Below are 23,375 nucleotides of genomic sequence, written 5' to 3'. Positions count from 1 at the left end.
GGGAACACACAGTGGGTGTCTCCCGTGTGCCTGTGCATACATCTATATCTCACTGAACCCTCATAACAGCCCCCAAGAGAGGGACTCTGGGCGTCCCCATGCTGCTTGTGGAGAAACAGGCACAGGAAGGTTCAAGAGTCTATCTACCTAATATCGCACAGAGGGTGGCAGAGCCCGTTTTTAAACCACCTGCCTCCAATACCAGGTGCCAGGAGCCAGACTCAGCCTACAGCTCTCTTCTGCTCGCCTGGAGGTGAAACAGTGTGTCATGATTAGTCAAATCCCGTCTTCACTCATCAAGGTAGGTTGAACACCTGCACGTCCTCCAAGTAGCATGTAGCATAAGCAATAAGATGTTTGTCCCGTGATCGTCCAGGAACTTGGAATCAGCTGTGCCTGGTTAGGCTGAGCTGGTTTAGAGTGGAGAGGACCACCGATCTTCCACCTGGGCAAGTGCCTTTTGACCTCCTGCCATCAGAGGGCCGAAATCTCCAGCCTGAGAATGTGCTGAGCCCTGTAGCCTAGTTACGCCAGCTCAGAACAATGATGAGCACACCTTTTTCCAGTCACCTTTCCTCATGCTCCCCATGCCTCATACTGCCCTGCTTCTTTATTCTTTATCCCACAGATACCCAAAGCCCCTTGCCTTTGGGGAGGCGGATTTGAGACCTATTGTCACGTCACGTCCTCGCTTGGCTGCCCTGTGAATAAACCTCCTCTTTGCTGCAAACCTCAGCATTTCAGTGTTTTGGCTTGCTGCGCCTCAGACAGAATGGTTGGGAGCAGTGGTACAGCTCCCTTGCCTGTGAGGGATGCTGGTTCCTAGTAGTCACGTTGCGGATGTTTTCTCCTCTCGGGGTGGGGGCGGGGCAGACATCCTGCTCTTCCGGAAAGGGAGAAACACAGGTGCCAAACCCTTGCCCTCAGCGTCACCGTCACCTAGGAGCTTGTTAGGAGCACAGAATCCAGGCCGCACCCAGAACTACTGAATACCAGCCTGCATTTAACAAGATCCACAAGAGAGGCATACCCATATTAAAGTTGGAGAGGCACCAAGCTGTCATCGTCTTCTCCACGGCTAATGAAAACGAAGCAAAGGTTCATCCCGAGCCGACTCTGCCTCAGTCACCTGGATATCACATGAGCTCATTTCATCCTCCCCAGAACCTGCAAATGAGACTGAGGGTCAGAGTGGTCTAGCACCCAAGGTTCCATAATAGAACATGACCAAGGCTCACTGGAGCCCAGACTTCCAAAAAAGAAGGCCCCTGAGCACAGCATGGCACCGCCGCAGCCCAAACCGTGGGCCTGGAGGGTAGGCCAGGCTCCCCACGCAGAGTTCACGCCATTCGACAGATGCCCACAGCAGACCACAACGCAACATGAGAAGTAAGTTCTGATTGTGGAATCTCTGAATTTTGAGATTTAAAGAAAAAAATCTGTTTTGGGGAGATGGTTAAAACAGTTCTACCAAGGAGTAAAGAGAGGGCATCTCAAGGCCCCTTCTGGACTTAGAATTTAATGCCTACTTATTGAGAAATGCTCCGCGCCTTTGCTCAGCCCTACGTCAAGGTGAAGTTCTCTGTGCCCTAGAAGCTTAGGTTCTAAAAAGGCCACAGAAATGGGTGAGACCTAAAGAATGCCAGAACAATGCAACGGCATTAATCAGACTGTCTTTGCTTTGCCTTGCTTACAAGTCACTGACTTTAAACTGAATATGGTGTCATGTCTTTATGTTTCTTGAAGCTTTTTTTTTACAAAAGATCATATAAAGATTTTCTTCCATGGTAAGACTTTTATATTGTATTTCTCTTAAACTGGAGTGTGGTACATTTACCCTCCATCAGATGATTGCTTACAACTCACCTTGCTTTATTAAGAATACCGCTAGAGGCTTCTATGTCCCTACTAACAAGAATACATTTTCAGGCCCATTCAAACCACTGAAATTCCAAGATTTCAGAGCACAAGATAATGAAAATTCTCTCTATCCACGTCTTTTACTACATTTAGCCTGTTAACAGTCCCTAAGTGTGTCAGATGAAAGGTACTGTCGCGGGAATTGACATCTTTAACAGCATTCCATACAGATAAGTCTTGATTGTTCCAATTTCTCAAAAAGTTGGACACATTTACTGCCTCTATGACATCTCTAGGGTGTGTGGAAGAAATAAAAAAGAGGCCTGTACAATGTATTTCTCAAAAGATACACACAAAGGGTTTGCACATACAAACAGGGAAACCTTATAAATAATGTATGGGGAGCAAAGTATTGTCGGTAACGGACCTACTCATTTCGAAAGACAACACTGTCACCAAGTGTCCCCTCACCAAAACTGACTGGGAATGTTTAGGGGCCACCAAACCAGAGGTGGAGATTTTTAGGCACATTCTTGCCAGAAAAGAGAGCCTAGGGCATAAACCACTCAACTGGTTGGCACGAATGCCAGGGAAACCCAAGCAAGTGGATATAGAAGCCTACGTAATGCTTGGAAGTAGGAAGCTTTGGGGGACTACACCTGGGCTGGTACTGGCCTCCCTCCCCAAAGGGACAAGGAGAGCAGAAACCTGGATGGAGTCAAGAGAGAGCAAAAAGAAAGGCAAGGCTGGGTATGGAGCAACGTGTGGATCCAGGAGCATGTGTCTCAGAACTGCCGGGGCTCTGCAGACCAGCTGCATCCCGATTCTCCTTGACCCTCATTGGTATAATGAACTCAGGGTGGGCGCATCCCGGCTGCCAAGTCACTTCCACCCGTCCATGGAGTTGACAGTTACTTGCTCACAGTGAACCAACCGCTCTGGACCTAACAGCTACTGCAGGGTGCGGTAGTGGAGAACAAGGTGACGACAAGGACCAGATGCGAAGGAGGAAGAGACATTCAGCGGACCGACTGGGTAGACTGATGGGGTGGCTTTAAGTCTGCAGAGCTAAAGGGGCCAGATGTAGAAAAGGGAAGGGGAATCATGAGGATATGGTCAAGCCCCTTCGTATAGATATTTCATCCGTATGTTGTATGCAAATTCCATTCAATTTGCTCCGAGTGAAAAAGAGAGAACAAAATTATCCTTTCAACCATGTCAGTGACTTTATTTACCATCTCATTTGATGAGCTCATAGCCCAGGTTCAGAGGGAAATGGGAGCTGTGAGTCTGCCATCTCTCAGGAAGTCTCAGGCCTCAGAGGCCCCTCGTAGCCAAACTACCTCACCTTTTGCACCTTTCAAGCAACGTTATTCCTAAGTGCGAGTCACCCTCTTCATCAGGTTCTCCAAGAAACGGCAGTCTCTCCCAATGACAGAGGAAAAATGGGCTACTTTGGCTTTCTGAGGCACAATATGTAGTTCTCCAAAATGGTACCTGCCTGGGGGATTTTTCAAGAAAATTAAGCATCAGTGGTGATTTGTTTGTCTTCACATAACGTATGACCCAGATGTGCTGAGAAATAAGAAAAGGACGAACGAATCAAGGGCAGCTGATCCAAGGAGGCAAGGCGCAACTTCCACAGCCTACGTGGAAAGCTAGAGGAAGGGAACATCCAGCTGGTGGGAGCTGAACACAGGGGCCAGTCCTCCTTGGGCTCGGGATGCCACCGCCTCTTCCTACATCTTCACGCTCTCCTTCTCTGTTGGCCCCTCCCAGCCATATGAAAGAGCCACAAGGAAATGCTCTCCTCCATTCCATTTTCCTGTCCTCCTATCCACCCCTCCCTTCTTTCCCTTTGCCATCAATTTCTTGACTTGCCACCCATTTCTCCCCTCCCATCTACACTGCGATCTGGTTTCTGCCCCACTACTCCCGTGAAACTGACCTCCTTGAAGCCCCCAATGATTTCTCTGTTGACAAGTCCAGGGGACTACTTCTCAATCCTTATCTTTGTGACCGCCAAGCCGAGTTAGATCTTAAACAACGTCTCTGTCTTGAAAATCTCTTCCCTTGGCTTCTGCGCCACCTTTCCTTTTCTTTTCATGACACCGATCACAACCAGTGCTGCAGATTCCATCGAATTAAGGAATGCTGTTGCCTACATGTGTGAATGAGCTAAAGTGAGTACAGTACTGAAGTAGAGGACACCTAAAGTGAAACGTCTTCGTGTACGTCCACGTGGCTGAGCAGCAAGTTAACCTTTCATACATGTGCTAGAGAAGAAGAGTTGGGTTTTATTTTATTTACTTTTCCCTGGACTGTGTTGAATGACTATCATCTACAAGTTCAGGCTACTTTTTGCTGAGGATTAATAATGCACTGGGAGAGCTGAGAGAAAACTGAATAATAGAGCTGTCTTTTTCTTGACCAGCTCACCTTAGTTTCCCAAACTCTAAGTCTTTCTCTAATTCTTTCCCCTTTTTATTGTAGTAAAATGAACATAACACAAAATTCACCATTTGGATCATTTTTCAATTCACTGTACCATTCAGTGGAATTTACTGCTGTCACAATGTTGTGCAACTATCACCACTGCCTAGCTGCAAAACATTTTCATCAACCAAGAGGAAACCTACACCCATTTTAAGGAGTCATTCCCAATTTCCCTCTCTTCCAAACCCCTGGCAACCACTAATGTATAATCTTTTCTGTGTGTATGGATTTGCCACTGCTGGACATTTCATATAAATGGAACCATACAATATGTAGCCTTTCATGCCTGACTTCTTTCACTTAGTTGCATCCATCATGTAGCATGTATCAGAAATCCACTCACTGTTACAGCTGAGTCCTTCATACTGTTTGAATACAAAATTAAAAATACGTTGAGAGTGAAGCTCTGTTTTAATGGCACATCTATTAGGCCAATTCATTGAAAGAAACTGAAGATGGAGATGTTGTTGTCAAATGATAATCGTTGAGAAGCCTCAGCCAATGGGATAATGAAAAGTTTGGGAAATGTTGCAAAAAATTAGCTGATTTATATTAAAAGCCTATTAAACAAGGATTCAGGAGATTGTCTTTTTCTTGCAGGTAAATTAAATGAGGCAGAAAGAAATAACTGCCCTTTAAAACACATTTTGAAAGGATTCTATTTATTCTTAATAGACGAATGGGAGGGAGTACAGGAAGTTCACATCCAATATGGACTCCCTGTCCAAACACTGTTTATCGTTCTAGCCACCACTATCGAATTATATTTCTTGAGAGTAGGCAGCTCAATTCCTGCATATTACTTTCTAAACTTCATCCATCAAATCCATTAATACAGTATAAACAAGAGTTGTTCATGTTTAAGTGCAGTTCAAATATCAGGTATAAAGAACCCCCAGTAAGAAAAAGAATCCTATATCTCTTGCCAGAATGTGGTCAGCTCTGGGGTGCTCTGCTAGCTGAAAGACACATTCATTATTAAGAGGATAGAGGCTGTTTAAGAGGGATGAGAGCCAAAAAAATTTAACTACATATATATGTTAAGAACAGTGCTAGGTTATCTCATGTTCTATATCAGTCAAGGCTCACCATTTTACATACGTGAAAAGCAAAGTTAAAAGTGTATTCGTAGGGCTTCCCTGTTGGCGCAGTGGTTAAGGATCCACCTGCCAGTGCACGGGACACACGTTTGAGCCCTGGTCCGGGAAGATCCCACATGCCACGGAGCAACTAAGACCATGTGCCACAACTACTGAGACTGCGTGCTAGAGCCCGTGAACCACAACTACTGAAGCCCACGCACCTAGGCCCCGTGCTCAGCAACAGCGAGAAGCCACCACAATGAGAATGCCGTGTACTGCAACAGAGTAGCCGCCGCTCACTGCAACTAGAGAAAGCCCGCGCACAGCAACGAAGAGCCTAGGCAGCCAAAGATAAATAAATAAATACGTCTATTTTTAAAAAAATGTGTTTTAGTAACTTACTAAAAGGCACGCAATCAGTAAACATGAGCAAGGATTCAATCCCAAATCTGTCACACTGAAGTTTAAGCTAATACTCGAGATTGATAAAAACAGCACTAATTTAAAACTTCAGAGGTATTTTTTACTTCATACTTTCACTAATGCTCTTTGGAGATAAATCATTTCATTTATATGGGCCTTAGTTTTTACAACTATAATAGTTGGAAGCTTGACTAGGTGATCTCTATGTAGTCTTCCAATTCTAAAATGTTCCACTAATTTGGATTCCTACAGTAATTGCCCTTGCAATACATGCATGCTGCCACCAAGTAGCAGTAGAGACTACTAGTTCCTTTTTTATCCCTAGTGGGGGTGCATTTTGACAGCAGACTTATCCGTCAATAGTACAACCTGTTAGTATAACTATAAGATAACAAAATAATCTGGTATTCTTTCCTGTAAAAGAGAAGCTTTACATTGTGTCTGTGAATCGTACCAGAATCACCTGTAAGTTTATAAATATAGAGGAAATCCTGAACCCATTGAATGAGAATCTTCAGAGACAGGAATTGGGCATCTGGAATTTTGGGCTCCCATCATTTATATATTTTATTTCATTTCATTTTTGCCTATGTACAATATTTGTCACATCCTTTTGAATCTTTAAAAGTTTCCTTCTGTTTTCAATTTTAGAATATTCCATAATCTTCACCTACTTTTCATAAGGTGTTATCTGTTATGTTTATTCGATCTTGTGCTTCTCCTGGTTAAGGCTTCTTTCTTTCCTTTTTTTTTTCTCATGGCCCTGCCTCATGTCTTGCAGGATCTTAGTTTCCTGACATGGGATTGGACCCCAGGGTCCCAGCAGTGAAAGCGCCATGTTCTAAACACTGGACCACCAGGGAAGTCCCAAGATTTCAGTTTTAAATGACTTTTTTCCCACTCTAATTCATTCCTGGGATCAGTTTCATGTTTGGACATTAAAGCAACCTTGCATTGCCAGAATAAAGCTACTTTGATTTTGATATATGATTGTTTTACATACCATGGATACAGTTTGTGCTTCTCTTTACACATTTTGCATGCATGTTCAAAGGAGAAACTGGCCTGTGATTCTATTCTTGTAATATCCTTTATAGATTTGTTTTAAGAGTCTATACTTTATTTTTTATTTATTTATATTTTTGGCTGCATTGGGTCTTCATTGCTGCATGCATGCTTTCTCTAGTTTTGGCGTGCGGGGGTCTATTCTTTGTTGCAGTGAGTAGGCTTCTCATTGCAGCCTTCTGACCGCATGGGATTCTGACCCCATTCGTCGGTGCTACTTCAGTTCCTTACCCCTTCCCTTCTGACCCTGGGCGGTGAAATCCTCTTTCTGCAGCTGGCCTGCGGCAGAAAGTCAATGAGGCAAGAGTAGGCTTGGAGTATCCAAGGAGCAGAAAGGATGTCAGCGTGTGAAAAACAGAGCGAGCAAATTGGAGAGGAGAAGGAAACACTCAGAGAGGAAACAGAGGCCCAGATTTCTAGGTCTGTGGAGGCACTCTGAGGACTTTGCATTTCCTGTGAAGAAGCCACTGAAGAAATTTGAGTGACATGATCTGACTTATGTTTTAACAAGATCTCTCTGGATGCCACGTTGATTAGAGATTGTAGGAGAGCAAGGACAAGCCCCAGAACACCAACAGTTGATTCAAAGAAGTGATTACTCAAACATGGTCCCCCTCCTCAATGAGGACGCAGAGCAGGAATCGGCAAATAATGGCCACAAATCAAATCAGGCTCTCAGCCTGGATCTGTGGGACTGTGAGCTAATAATGGTTCTCACGTTCAGAAAGCTTGTTGAAGAAGAAAGAGGAGGAGAAGCTACAGAAACTGTATATGGCCCACAAAGCCTAAGATATTTAAAATCCAGAAGATGCTTTCCAACACCTGATGTAAAGCATGTGGCTGGTAGGAGGTCCTCAACCACATTTGGAAGAGGAATACATGAGTCACTTCGTTCCTGAAAACACTGTAAAGTGATAGGGGTCAAGAAACATTTACCCGTTCACCCTTAACCTTCACAAATGATGCCAGTTCCATTGAGCTATTGAAAAATACATTCTGGCTTTCAAAAAAGTAACCCAGAGGGCATTTTCTCACATAGGCAAGGTCATAAACAACTGTCAAGTGAAGTTGAAATAGCAACAAATCAAATGATAACAAAAACATTTTTACAGAACTTTAAATCTTACAAAGCATTTTCATGTTCATTATCTAATTTAATCCCCAAATCAACGTCATGAGATAGTTATTATTTCCCCATTAGAAATGACCACATATTAAACCCTTAGTGATTGCTCAAGAAAAGCTGAAATCTTGAGTGTAACATCCATTAATGCCATGGTTGGGTGTTTTCCCATGGGAACACTGGATGCTAAAATCCACAGGGATTTTCAGCTCAAGATGGCAGACTAGGAAATATATTTACTTTCTGTTCCTCCTGAAACCATATCTAAATAAAACTGTAGAGATACCAAAACTAATCAACCAATAAAAGCCAAGATATTTTGGAAGTCATCAACCACAGAAAGATTTCAACACATTTCGAGAAGGCAAACAATGAAATGGAGGAGCCGTGAATAAAAGAATGAAGAAAAAAAGGCTGAACCTAAGTAAGGTCTGCACAAAGCCACTCAGCTTTTGCTGAGCTCTGGTTATAGTAAAGGGCAGAGGAAGGAAGAGGGGCTGAAAACAAGGAGACAAACGTCATTTAAGGAAAAACAGTTCATTTAATGAGCTCCAGGGAACGCTCAGCCTGCTGCCATACTAACTCATGAATTACAATGGATTGTTGGTAAGCAAGACAAGAAAACAGGGAAGAAACAAAAGAAACAAAAATCAAGACATTGTTTCTAACTGAACTCTTCTCAAATGAGATTGAGGAATTATGTTTCAATGCCACAGCTGTAAATCATTTCTGCTCTTGGAGTGGTTACAAAGGGCTTATAATATTTCCCTTTTGTTCAGACAGAATTTAGGTCTGAGCAAAAGCTTTTGTGTCCTCCAACCCCAAAATTTATTGGGGATGGAAGCCCAGATTTGCTGGGACATACCATAAAAAGAATCTCATGAGCAGGGGGTCAAACTGACTGTGGAATATATGAATTATGTCCTGTGTGAGTTTCAATAGGTTTTAAAATATATACATACATACATATATATATATACGTTTTTAATGATCTATATGATTTTGGGTTCTGAAATTTCTACATGTCACATGCGTGATACATAACAGACAATGTCAGCCCCAGGAGGGAGAAAACACTCCAATGAAGCAAGCCAAAGAAACAAGTTTTAAGCAAGGTCAAGTGATGTGTAGACCAGGATTGTTCAATTCCTACCTGTCATGCTGAAGCTTCCAGCTCCTGAATAACAACACATGCTTCCCTTGTCCTAGACAGCCAAGAGTATGTCTCCTCTCTTGGGCATAAGAATCTCTAGAGTTACATATCTGTAGTAAGAGTGGACCCAGCTGGCATACTCACAATGACCAAATTGTGTTGATCGTACTTTATACCAATACATCGCTCCACGCTGAAGTTGCAATAAATGATATATTTGCTTTCTAGACATGAATGAGACGCCTTACTGGATATACTCCAGGAAGGCCAGAGAAGCTGGCTTCTAATCCATACGGAACAATTCACTGGTGAATTTCTTTCACGATAGCCCATGATTTATCTAGAATATCATCTTTACATATCTGGATCCTTCAAACTAGACAAAGGGAAAATACGGGCTTCAAGCCTCAATTAGAAATATGGAATGGTGCCATGCTGACAACTGGTGGTCCCTGACCTGTATCTTCTGAGATTAGAACACAGTGTGGTGGATGACCAATTCATGCGTTGAACAAAAGAAGACCTCCTACAGGGCAGTGTAGCTGTTCGTTACAGGTATGGCACTTAGGGCTAAGTACCATAAGGACTACAAGAGAAAAAGAAAAACAAGTAACACATGAAGCATATACGATAAGGAGGCACCACAGTCCAGAGCACGAGCTCTGGAATCACACAGGCTTGGATCGAATCCCAGCTAAGCCACTACCATCTATATACCCTGAAGGACAGGCCAAGGTTTAAATGGTGTTTTACCAGATTTCAAAAAAGAAGTGAAGAAAGAACCTATCTTCCAGGAAGGGACATCGTGGGGTGCAGTATCCAGTCGGATCAGGGCTCTGCATCTCCTGCTCAGAAAACTTGGCCACCTGGCTCGTGGTGATGCTGGCAGCTGAGCAGCCCTGGAGAAGGCGATCCTGTCTCCAGGTCTCGCAGAGAAGCTGGGGAGGACTCCGGACGAGGTGGCCCACACCCTGGTAAGTTCTGGCTGCCTCCTGCCCTCAGGTCTGAGCAGGCTCTGGTCTCTGGGCCCCGTGGTGGGGAAGGCCTGGCCAATACATACACAGGGCTGAGGGGCCTGCAGAGCCAGTCCCCAGGCAGGGTGAGCTCTGGAGGAGGCTTCCACAGTCCCCAGCAGTCTCCGCATGGTGGCCCATCTGGTGCCAAACACCTGCCACCCACAGCGAGAAGTCCCAGCCCCTAGGAAGTCCAGAAGGGACACCACCCTTTGCCTTTGGGCCTGGGTTAAGCCACCAGCTGGGCTTGCACGTGACCCCTGCCTCAACCCCTGCCCCGCCCGCCCTTTCTCTGTGACACGTACAATGGATATGTCATAAAGCCAGGCTGAGCCAGTGCTATAAATTCAGAGGAGTTAGAATCTAGGAAGAAGCTCTCCCACTTTCACTCTCTGCTCTCAGATCAGGCAGGCAGTACCTCTAATATGGAAGCTATGGACACCACACCTCCTTCCCAGGCTGTCCTCTACCATTCTGCTCATGTTTTCCCCAGCACCCCATTGACGGCTTTGGCGGGTATCGGGGCTTCAGCAGGCAGCACGTCTGACCCCGAACCTATGGACACCACACCTCCTTCACATGCTGTTATCTCCCATTCTGCTCCTGTTTTCCCCAGCACCCCATTGACGGCTTTGGCGGGCATCGGTGCTTCAGCAGGCAGCACCTCAGACCCCGAACCTATGGACACCACACCTCCTTCACACGCTGTCATCTTCCACTCTGCTCTTGTTTTCCCCAGCACCCCATTGACGGGTTTGGCGGGCATCGGTGCTTCAGCAGGAATCACGTCAGACCCCGAACCTATGGACACCACACCTCCTTCACATGCTGTCATCTTCCATTCTGCTCCTGTTTTCCCAAGCACCCCATTTACGGCTTTGGCGGGCATCAGTGCTTCCACAGTCAGCACGTCTGACCCCGAACCTATGGACACCACACCTCCTTCCCAGGCTGTCATCTTCTATTCTGCTCCTGTTTTCTCCAGCACCCCATTTTCGGCTTTGGTGGGCATCGGTGCCTCAGCAGTCAGCACCTCAGACCCCGAACCTATGGACACCACACCTCCTTCCCAGGCTGTCATCTTCCATCCTGCTCCTCTTTACCCCAGCACCCCATTTACCGCTTAGGCCGGCACCGGTGCTTCAGCAGGCAGCACCTCTAACACCAAAGCTATGGACACCACACCTCCTTCCCAGGCTGTCATTTTCCAGTCTGCCCTGTCTCCAAGTAGAACCACTACCCATTTCACACTGCTGTTCCAAGTTCTGGGAACACACCACCCAGTGGTAGCAATACCTCAGCCCATGCCTCGACTCATTTACCTGCAACGTGAGCCAACAGATAGACCAACACTTCAAAGTTATGACAGAAAATTGAGTAAGTTATACGCTTGGAATTTCATTTATTATTATTAACAAGCACAACTGTAGTGCTTAGACTATAACAAGTACTATTCTAAGGGCTTACCAAATATTAACTCACTTATTCCTCATAATGGCAACCCTAGTGGTAGGGAATATTCATAATGTTCACTTTTTGGGGGGAAACTGAGGCTCAGAGTCGTTGAATAGCTTGCCTAATGCCACACAGTTAGTAGGTGGCAAAACCCGGGATTAAAACCAGACCATCTAGACTTTCATCACTTTGCTGTGTCACCTTATTATAAGTTGTGGTTAGGGAAGGGACTAAATGGACAAGACTCTGAACTAAAAGGAGAAGGGAGAAATGAGAAAATGAGTGATCCTAGAAACTAGAGAAGATTTAGGCTCAGAAATTTCTGGTGATGAGACCCAGAAGAACAAGAACTTGGTTGGAATGTTAACTTGGGGTAGTATCTGAATCCATTGAGAAATGGTTTTGTTTCCTGTAAAATTTAGAAAGGTCAGTTGGATGAAGATTAACGAAGACAAAAGTAGAAAGGAAAAGAAAAAGGTGCCTTAAGTGAGACATAACCGCTCCCCTCTACGTACCCACAGGTTGTGTCCTGTGGGAAAGGATGGAGCTCTCTCTACCGGGTTGGTCACCAGGCTGAACAAGGAGAAACATGGCAACCATTGTACTGGTTTTGATGATCCCTCAAAACCAAGGCTTCAGTTTCCAAGAACGACCTACAGTAGCATAACTAGTGTGTGTCACACATGCCACTAAGTGTGTTTCCAGTCACACATTTTAATTGGAGAAATACTTCCTATGAGGTAGGCATTAGTTCGCTATGGCTGCTGTAACAAATTACTACAAATGTGCTTGCTTCTAACAAAACACACTTATTTTCTTATGGTTCTGGAAGACAGAGGTCCAAAACCAGTTTCCCTGGGCTGAAACCAGGAGTCAACAGGGCCATCCATCCTCCTTCTAGAGGCTCTAAGCGAGAATCTGTTTCCTCGCCAGCATTCCTTCACTTCTGGCCACATCAATCCAACCCCAACTTCATCATCACATTCTCTTTGGGGTAAAAATTCCCTCTGCCTCTCTCTTACGAGAACACCAGTGGTTATATTTGGGCCCGTCCAGGTAGTCCAGGAGAATCTTCCCATCTGAGAACCATTACTTTCAACCCACTGGCAAAGTGCCTTCTGCCATTTAAGGTGACATTCACAGGTTCTGGAGAGTAGAATGGGGACATTTGGGGGCAATGGTATTATTCAGTCTACTACAAGGTAGATACTATTATCTTTCTCAGATGTACGAAATGACGTTTAGGGAAGTAGTCTGTCTCAGGTCTACAATTTCCAGAGTAGAGACTTACATTCTGCCACTGACACTTTAGGACACACCCTAAACAACTTTAATCTGTGTCCTTAACTACTGCATAATCCTTGGTTAAGAGTCACACTTAGGTATCAAGACCCAATTGAATAGGACACAAGTACTGTCTCCTCTTTCACTATGTTTGCCTGGTGTACTGATGAATCTTGCCCAGAGCAGAAGAGTTCAGAAAAGTGTTATGCAGGTTTACGAAGAGAAAGCATTTACTGTTTGACGTGCACGGAGGAACGGAAGGCTTTTTCAAATAAAATGAAATAAAATATGCCACCAAATAGTCAATTGTCACAACAGAGGTAACCCCGTGGGAGTCATGAGGAGACTAAAATTATCTCCAATTGTGCAGGGCAGAAAAGTTTCAATGAAGGCAGGTGTAGTTCAGCCAAGCCCTACAGCACAGAAGTAGGAAGTTGGGTATGTACGAATGGGAAAAAAGACATTTGAGGCATGGGAAATAGTTTAATGCAGAATGGACGAGAAATATGCATTAGACCTTTTCTAAAACAACTGGCTTATTAACTCAGTAAATCGATTTAGTCAGTCAAACTAGCTTTAGCTGATTACTTATCCAGGGGATAGCTGTTGAGAGTAATTTTTGTCACAGAACAGTAAATAAAATGGTTGAACTATAGCTTCAGGCTTGCTAAGTGAAATAGATTGCTCTAGATGATTTTCAAGTGACTTACTTGGTAGTACTCACGAAATTGGGGGTTAACAATTGCTTAAGAAAACAAAGAGAATTGCTTTTAAATAAAGTAGCTACTGTGTAAACTATCTGTTCAGTAGCTCATGTTAAACGGATGTTTATAATCCCCATTGGACAACCAACTACATTTTTGCAAATGGCAATGTGAATTGCTGTTGCATAAACGATAGCAATGATCACCTATGTAATTTGTTGTCCAAACCAGAAATCTTCTAACAATACTGGTGTCCTAATAAAAATAAGCACGAAGGGAACACACAGTGGGTGTCTCCCGTGTGCCTGTGCATACATCTATATCTCACTGAACCCTCATAACAGCCCCCAAGAGAGGGACTCTGGGCGTCCCCATGCTGCTTGTGGAGAAACAGGCACAGGAAGGTTCAAGAGTCTATCTACCTAATATCGCACAGAGGGTGGCAGAGCCCGTTTTTAAACCACCTGCCTCCAATACCAGGTGCCAGGAGCCAGACTCAGCCTACAGCTCTCTTCTGCTCGCCTGGAGGTGAAACAGTGTGTCATGATTAGTCAAATCCCGTCTTCACTCATCAAGGTAGGTTGAACACCTGCACGTCCTCCAAGTAGCATGTAGCATAAGCAATAAGATGTTTGTCCCGTGATCGTCCAGGAACTTGGAATCAGCTGTGCCTGGTTAGGCTGAGCTGGTTTAGAGTGGAGAGGACCACCGATCTTCCACCTGGGCAAGTGCCTTTTGACCTCCTGCCATCAGAGGGCCGAAATCTCCAGCCTGAGAATGTGCTGAGCCCTGTAGCCTAGTTACGCCAGCTCAGAACAATGATGAGCACACCTTTTTCCAGTCACCTTTCCTCATGCTCCCCATGCCTCATACTGCCCTGCTTCTTTATTCTTTATCCCACAGATACCCAAAGCCCCTTGCCTTTGGGGAGGCGGATTTGAGACCTATTGTCACGTCACGTCCTCGCTTGGCTGCCCTGTGAATAAACCTCCTCTTTGCTGCAAACCTCAGCATTTCAGTGTTTTGGCTTGCTGCGCCTCAGACAGAATGGCTGGGAGCAGTGGTACAGCTCCCTTGCCTGTGAGGGATGCTGGTTCCTAGTAGTCACGTTGCGGATGTTTTCTCCTCTCGGGGTGGGGGCGGGGCAGACATCCTGCTCTTCCGGAAAGGGAGAAACACAGGTGCCAAACCCTTGCCCTCAGCGTCACCGTCACCTAGGAGCTTGTTAGGAGCACAGAGTCCAGGCCGCACCCAGAACTACTGAATACCAGCCTGCATTTAACAAGATCCACAAGAGAGGCATACCCATATTAAAGTTGGAGAGGCACCAAGCTGTCATCGTCTTCTCCACGGCTAATGAAAACGAAGCAAAGGTTCATCCCGAGCCGACTCTGCCTCAGTCACCTGGATATCACATGAGCTCATTTCATCCTCCCCAGAACCTGCAAATGAGACTGAGGGTCAGAGTGGTCTAGCACCCAAGGTTCCATAATAGAACATGACCAAGGCTCACTGGAGCCCAGACTTCCAAAAAAGAAGGCCCCTGAGCACAGCATGGCACCGCCGCAGCCCAAACCGTGGGCCTGGAGGGTAGGCCAGGCTCCCCACGCAGAGTTCACGCCATTCGACAGATGCCCACAGCAGACCACAACGCAACATGAGAAGTAAGTTCTGATTGTGGAATCTCTGAATTTTGAGATTTAAAGAAAAAAATCTGTTTTGGGGAGATGGTTAAAACAGTTCTACCAAGGAGTAAAGAGAGGGCATCTCAAGGCCCCTTCTGGACTTAGAATTTAATGCCTACTTATTGAGAAATGCTCCGCGCCTTTGCTCAGCCCTACGTCAAGGTGAAGTTCTCTGTGCCCTAGAAGCTTAGGTTCTAAAAAGGCCACAGAAATGGGTGAGACCTAAAGAATGCCAGAACAATGCAATGGCATTAATCAGACTGTCTTTGCTTTGCCTTGCTTACAAGTCACTGACTTTAAACTGAATATGGTGTCATGTCTTTATGTTTCTTGAAGCTTTTTTTTTACAAAAGATCATATAAAGATTTTCTTCCATGGTAAGACTTTTATATTGTATTTCTCTTAAACTGGAGTGTGGTACATTTACCCTCCATCAGATGATTGCTTACAACTCACCTTGCTTTATTAAGAATACCGCTAGAGGCTTCTATGTCCCTACTAACAAGAATACATTTTCAGGCCCATTCAAACCACTGAAATTCCAAGATTTCAGAGCACAAGATAATGAAAATTCTCTCTATCCACGTCTTTTACTACATTTAGCCTGTTAACAGTCCCTAAGTGTGTCAGATGAAAGGTACTGTCGCGGGAATTGACATCTTTAACAGCATTCCATACAGATAAGTCTTGATTGTTCCAATTTCTCAAAAAGTTGGACACATTTACTGCCTCTATGACATCTCTAGGGTGTGTGGAAGAAATAAAAAAGAGGCCTGTACAATGTATTTCTCAAAAGATACACACAAAGGGTTTGCACATACAAACAGGGAAACCTTATAAATAATGTATGGGGAGCAAAGTATTGTCGGTAACGGACCTACTCATTTCGAAAGACAACACTGTCACCAAGTGTCCCCTCACCAAAACTGACTGGGAATGTTTAGGGGCCACCAAACCAGAGGTGGAGATTTTTAGGCACATTCTTGCCAGAAAAGAGAGCCTAGGGCATAAACCACTCAACTGGTTGGCACGAATGCCAGGGAAACCCAAGCAAGTGGATATAGAAGCCTACGTAATGCTTGGAAGTAGGAAGCTTTGGGGGACTACACCTGGGCTGGTACTGGCCTCCCTCCCCAAAGGGACAAGGAGAGCAGAAACCTGGATGGAGTCAAGAGAGAGCAAAAAGAAAGGCAAGGCTGGGTATGGAGCAACGTGTGGATCCAGGAGCATGTGTCTCAGAACTGCCGGGGCTCTGCAGACCAGCTGCATCCCGATTCTCCTTGACCCTCATTGGTATAATGAACTCAGGGTGGGCGCATCCCGGCTGCCAAGTCACTTCCACCCGTCCATGGAGTTGACAGTTACTTGCTCACAGTGAACCAACCGCTCTGGACCTAACAGCTACTGCAGGGTGCGGTAGTGGAGAACAAGGTGACGACAAGGACCAGATGCGAAGGAGGAAGAGACATTCAGCGGACCGACTGGGTAGACTGATGGGGTGGCTTTAAGTCTGCAGAGCTAAAGGGGCCAGATGTAGAAAAGGGAAGGGGAATCATGAGGATATGGTCAAGCCCCTTCGTATAGATATTTCATCCGTATGTTGTATGCAAATTCCATTCAATTTGCTCCGAGTGAAAAAGAGAGAACAAAATTATCCTTTCAACCATGTCAGTGACTTTATTTACCATCTCATTTGATGAGCTCATAGCCCAGGTTCAGAGGGAAATGGGAGCTGTGAGTCTGCCATCTCTCAGGAAGTCTCAGGCCTCAGAGGCCCCTCGTAGCCAAACTACCTCACCTTTTGCACCTTTCAAGCAACGTTATTCCTAAGTGCGAGTCACCCTCTTCATCAGGTTCTCCAAGAAACGGCAGTCTCTCCCAATGACAGAGGAAAAATGGGCTACTTTGGCTTTCTGAGGCACAATATGTAGTTCTCCAAAATGGTACCTGCCTGGGGGATTTTTCAAGAAAATTAAGCATCAGTGGTGATTTGTTTGTCTTCACATAACGTATGACCCAGATGTGCTGAGAAATAAGAAAAGGACGAACGAATCAAGGGCAGCTGATCCAAGGAGGCAAGGCGCAACTTCCACAGCCTACGTGGAAAGCTAGAGGAAGGGAACATCCAGCTGGTGGGAGCTGAACACAGGGGCCAGTCCTCCTTGGGCTCGGGATGCCACCGCCTCTTCCTACATCTTCACGCTCTCCTTCTCTGTTGGCCCCTCCCAGCCATATGAAAGAGCCACAAGGAAATGCTCTCCTCCATTCCATTTTCCTGTCCTCCTATCCACCCCTCCCTTCTTTCCCTTTGCCATCAATTTCTTGACTTGCCACCCATTTCTCCCCTCCCATCTACACTGCGATCTGGTTTCTGCCCCACTACTCCCGTGAAACTGACCTCCTTGAAGCCCCCAATGATTTCTCTGTTGACCAGTCCAGGGGACTACTTCTCAATCCTTATCTTTGTGACCGCCAAGCCGAGTTAGATCTTAAACAACGTCTCTGTCTTGAAAATCTCTTCCCTTGGCTTCTGCGCCACCTTTCCTTTTCTTTTCATGACACCGATCACAACCAGTGCTGCAGATTCCATCGAATTAAGGAATGCTGTTGCCTACATGTGTGAATGAGCTAAAGTGAGTACAGTACTGAAGTAGAGGACACCTAAAGTGAAACGTCTTCGTGTACGTCCACGTGGCTGAGCAGCAAGTTAACCTTTCATACATGTGCTAGAGAAGAAGAGTTGGGTTTTATTTTATTTACTTTTCCCTGGACTGTGTTGAATGACTATCATCTACAAGTTCAGGCTACTTTTTGCTGAGGATTAATAATGCACTGGGAGAGCTGAGAGAAAACTGAATAATAGAGCTGTCTTTTTCTTGACCAGCTCACCTTACTTTCCCAAACTCTAAGTCTTTCTCTAATTCTTTCCCCTTTTTATTGTAGTAAAATGAACATAACACAAAATTCACCATTTGGATCATTTTACAATTCACTGTACCATTCAGTGGAATTTACTACTGTCACAATGTTGTGCAACTATCACCACTGCCTAGCTGCAAAACATTTTCATCAACCAAGAGGAAACCTACACCCATTTTAAGGAGTCATTCCCAATTTCCCTCTCTTCCAAACCCCTGGCAACCACTAATGTATAATCTTTTCTGTGTGTATGGATTTGCCACTGCTGGACATTTCATATAAATGGAACCATACAATATGTAGCCTTTCATGCCTGACTTCTTTCACTTAGTTGCATCCATCATGTAGCATGTATCAGAAATCCACTCACTGTTACAGCTGAGTCCTTCATACTGTTTGAATACAAAATTAAAAATACGTTGAGAGTGAAGCTCTGTTTTAATGGCACATCTATTAGGCCAATTCATTGAAAGAAACTGAAGATGGAGATGTTGTTGTCAAATGATAATCGTTGAGAAGCCTCAGCCAATGGGATAATGAAAAGTTTGGGAAATGTTGCAAAAAATTAGCTGATTTATATTAAAAGCCTATTAAACAAGGATTCAGGAGATTGTCTTTTTCTTGCAGGTAACTTAAATGAGGCAGAAAGAAATAACTGCCCTTTAAAACACATTTTGAAAGGATTCTATTTATTCTTAATAGACGAATGGGAGGGAGTACAGGAAGTTCACATCCAATATGGACTCCCTGTCCAAACACTGTTTATCGTTCTAGCCACCACTATCGAATTATATTTCTTGAGAGTAAGGCAGCTCAATTCCTGCATATTACTTTCTAAACTTCATCCATCAAATCCATTAATACAGTATAAACAAGAGTTGTTCATGTTTAAGTGCAGTTCAAATATCAGGTATAAAGAACCCCCAGTAAGAAAAAGAATCCTATATCTCTTGCCAGAATGTGGTCAGCTCTGGGGTGCTCTGCTAGCTGAAAGACACATTCATTATTAAGAGGATAGAGGCTGTTTAAGAGGGATGAGAGCCAAAAAAATTTAACTACATATATGTGTTAAGAGCAGTGCTAGGTTATCTCATGTTCTATATCAGTCAAGGCTCACCATTTTACATACGTGAAAAGCAAAGTTAAAAGTGTATTCGTAGGGCTTCCCTGTTGGCGCAGTGGTTAAGGATCCACCTGCCAGTGCACGGGACACACGTTTGAGCCCTGGTCCGGGAAGATCCCACATGCCACGGAGCAACTAAGACCATGTGCCACAACTACTGAGACTGCGTGCTAGAGCCCGTGAACCACAACTACTGAAGCCCACGCACCTAGGCCCCGTGCTCAGCAACAGCGAGAAGCCACCACAATGAGAATGCCGTGTACTGCAACAGAGTAGCCGCCGCTCACTGCAACTAGAGAAAGCCCGCGCACAGCAACGAAGAGCCTAGGCAGCCAAAGATAAATAAATAAATACGTCTATTTTAAAAAAAATGTGTTTTAGTAACTTACTAAAAGGCACGCAATCAGTAAACATGAGCAAGGATTCAATCCCAAATCTGTCACACTGAAGTTTAAGCTAATACTCGAGATTGATAAAAACAGCACTAATTTAAAACTTCAGAGGTATTTTTTACTTCATACTTTCACTAATGCTCTTTGGAGATAAATCATTTCATTTATATGGGCCTTAGTTTTTACAACTATAATAGTTGGAAGCTTGACTAGGTGATCTCTATGTAGTCTTCCAATTCTAAAATGTTCCACTAATTTGGATTCCTACAGTAATTGCCCTTGCAATACATGCATGCTGCCACCAAGTAGCAGTAGAGACTACTAGTTCCTTTTTTATCCCTAGTGGGGGTGCATTTTGACAGCAGACTTATCCGCCAATAGTACAACCTGTTAGTATAACTATAAGATAACAAAATAATCTGGTATTCTTTCCTGTAAAAGAGAAGCTTTACATTGTGTCTGTGAATCGTACCAGAATCACCTGTAAGTTTATAAATATAGAGGAAATCCTGAACCCATTGAATGAGAATCTTCAGAGACAGGAATTGGGCATCTGGAATTTTGGGCTCCCATCATTTATATATTTTATTTCATTTCATTTTTGCCTATGTACAATATTTGTCACATCGTTTTGAATCTTTAAATGTTTCTTTCTGTTTTAAATTTTAGAATATTCCATAATCTTCACCTACTTTTCATAAGGTGTTATCTGTTATGTTTATTCGATCTTGTGCTTCTCCTGGTTAAGACTTCTTTCTTTCCTTTTTTTTTTCTCATGGCCGTGCCTCATGTCTTGCAGGATCTTAGTTTCCTGACATGGGATTGGACCCCAGGGTCCCAGCAGTGAAAGCGCCATGTTCTAAACACTGGACCACCAGGGAAGTCCCAAGATTTCAGTTTTAAATGAGTTTTTTCCCACTCTGATTCATTCCTGGGATCAGTTTCATGTTTGGACATTAAAGCAACCTTGCATTGCCAGAATAAAGCTACTTTGATTTTGATATATGATTGTTTTACATACCATGGATAGAGTTTGTGCTTCTCTTTACATATTGTGCATTCATGTTCAAAGGAGAAACTGGCCTGTGATTCTATTCTTGTAATATCCTTTATAGATTTGTTTTAAGAGTCTATACTTTATTTTTTATTTATTTATATTTTTGGCTGCATTGGGTCTTCATTGCTGCATGCATGCTTTCTCTACTTTTGGCGAGCGGGGGTCTATTCTTTGTTGCAGTGAGTAGGCTTCTCATTGCAGCCTTCTGACCGCATGGGCTTCTGACCCCATTCGTCGGTGCTACTTCAGTTCCTTACCCCTTCCCTTCTGACCCTGGGTGGTGAAATCCTCTTTCTGCAGCTGGCCTGCGGCAGAAAGTCAATGAGGCAAGAGTAGGCTTGGAGTATCCAAGGAGCAGAAAGGATGTCAGCGTGTGAAAAACAGAGCGAGCAAATTGGAGAGGAGAAGGAAACACTCAGAGAGGAAACAGAGGCCCAGATTTCTAGGTCTGTGGAGGCACTCTGAGGACTTTGCATTTCCTGTGAAGAAGCCACTGAAGAAATTTGAGTGACATGATCTGACTTATGTTTTAACAAGATCTCTCTGGATGCCACGTTGATTAGAGATTGTAGGAGAGCAAGGACAAGCCCCAGAACACCAACAGTTGATTCAAAGAAGTGATTACTCAAACATGGTCCCCCTCCTCAATGAGGACGCAGAGCAGGAATCGGCAAATAATGGCCACAAATCAAATCAGGCTCTCAGCCTGGATCTGTGGGACTGTGAGCTAATAATGGTTCTCACGTTCAGAAAGCTTGTTGAAGAAGAAAGAGGAGGAGAAGCTACAGAAACTGTATATGGCCCACAAAGCCTAAGATATTTAAAATCCAGAAGATGCTTTCCAACACCTGATGTAAAGCATGTGGCTGGTAGGAGGTCCTCAACCACATTTGGAAGAGGAATACATGAGTCAGTTCGTTCCTGAAAACACTGTAAAGTGATAGGGGTCAAGAAACATTTACCCGTTCACCCTTAACCTTCACAAATGATGCCAGTTCCATTGAGCTATTGAAAAATACATTCTGGCTTTCAAAAAAGTAACCCAGAGGGCATTTTCTCACATAGGCAAGGTCATAAACAACTGTCAAGTGAAGTTGAAATAGCAACAAATCAAATGATAACAAAAACATTTTTACAGAACTTTAAATCTTACAAAGCATTTTCATGTTCATTATCTAATTTAATCCCCAAATCAACGTCATGAGATAGTTATTATTTCCCCATTAGAAATGACCACATATTAAATCCTTAGTGATTGCTCAAGAAAAGCTGAAATCTTGAGTGTAACATCCATTAATGCCATGGTTGGGTGTTTTCCCATGGGAACACTGGATGCTAAAATCCACAGGGATTTTCAGCTCAAGATGGCATACTAGGAAATATATTTACTTTCTGTTCCTCCTGAAACCATATCTAAATAAATCTGTAGAGATACCAAAACTAATCAACCAATAAAAGCCAAGATATTTTGGAAGTCATCAACCACAGAAAGATTTCAACACATTTCGAGAAGGCAAACAATGAAATGGAGGAGCCGTGAATAAAATAATGAAGAAAAAAAGGCTGAACCTAAGTAAGGTCTGCACAAAGCCACTCAGCTTTTGCTGAGCTCTGGTTATAGTAAAGGGCAGAGGAAGGAAGAGGGGCTGAAAACAAGGAGACAAACGTCATTTAAGGAAAAACAGTTCATTTAATGAGCTCCAGGGAACACTCAGGCTGCTGCCATACTAACTCATGAATTACAATGGATTGTTGGTAAGCAAGACAAGAAAACAGGGAAGAAACAAAAGAAACAAAAATCAAGACATTGTTTCTAACTGAACTCTTCTCAAAGGAGATCGAGTAATTATGTTTCAATGCCACAGCTGTAAATCATTTCTGCTCTTGGAGAGGTTACAAACGGTTTATAATATTTCCCTTTTGTTCAGACAGAATTTAGGTCTGAGCAAAAGCTTTTGTGTCCTCCAACCCCAAAATTTATTGGGGATGGAAGCCCAGATTTGCTGGGACATACCATAAAAAGAATCTCATGAGCAGGGGGTCAAACTGACTGTGGAATATATGAATTATGTCCTGTGTGAGTTTCAATAGGTTTTAAAATATATACATACATACATATATATATATATATATATACGTTTTTAATGATCTATATGATTTTGGGTTCTGAAATTTCTACATGTCACATGCGTGATACATAACAGACAATGTCAGCCCCAGGAGGGAGAAAACACTCCAATGAAGCAAGCCAAAGAAACAAGTTTTAAGCAAGGTCAAGTGATGTGTAGACGAGGATTGTTCAATTCCTACCTGTCATGCTGAAGCTTCCAGCTCCTGAATAACAACACATGCTTCCCTTGTCCTAGACAGCCAAGAGTATGTCTCCTCTCTTGGGCATAAGAATCTCTAGAGTTACATATCTGTAGTAAGAGTGGACCCGGCTGGCATACTCACAATGACCAAATTGTGTTGATCGTACTTTATACCAATACATCGCTCCACGCTGAAGTTGCAATAAATGATATATTTGCTTTCTAGACA

Source organism: Delphinapterus leucas, chromosome 9, assembly GCF_059928025.1.
Source record: "Delphinapterus leucas isolate spDelLeu-1000000601 "Yukka" chromosome 9, BTC_Dleu_Yukka2, whole genome shotgun sequence".
In the NCBI taxonomy this organism is placed as follows: domain Eukaryota; kingdom Metazoa; phylum Chordata; class Mammalia; order Artiodactyla; family Monodontidae; genus Delphinapterus; species Delphinapterus leucas.
The sequence above is the reverse complement of the archived record's forward strand: the minus strand, read 5'-3'. Positions refer to the sequence as shown.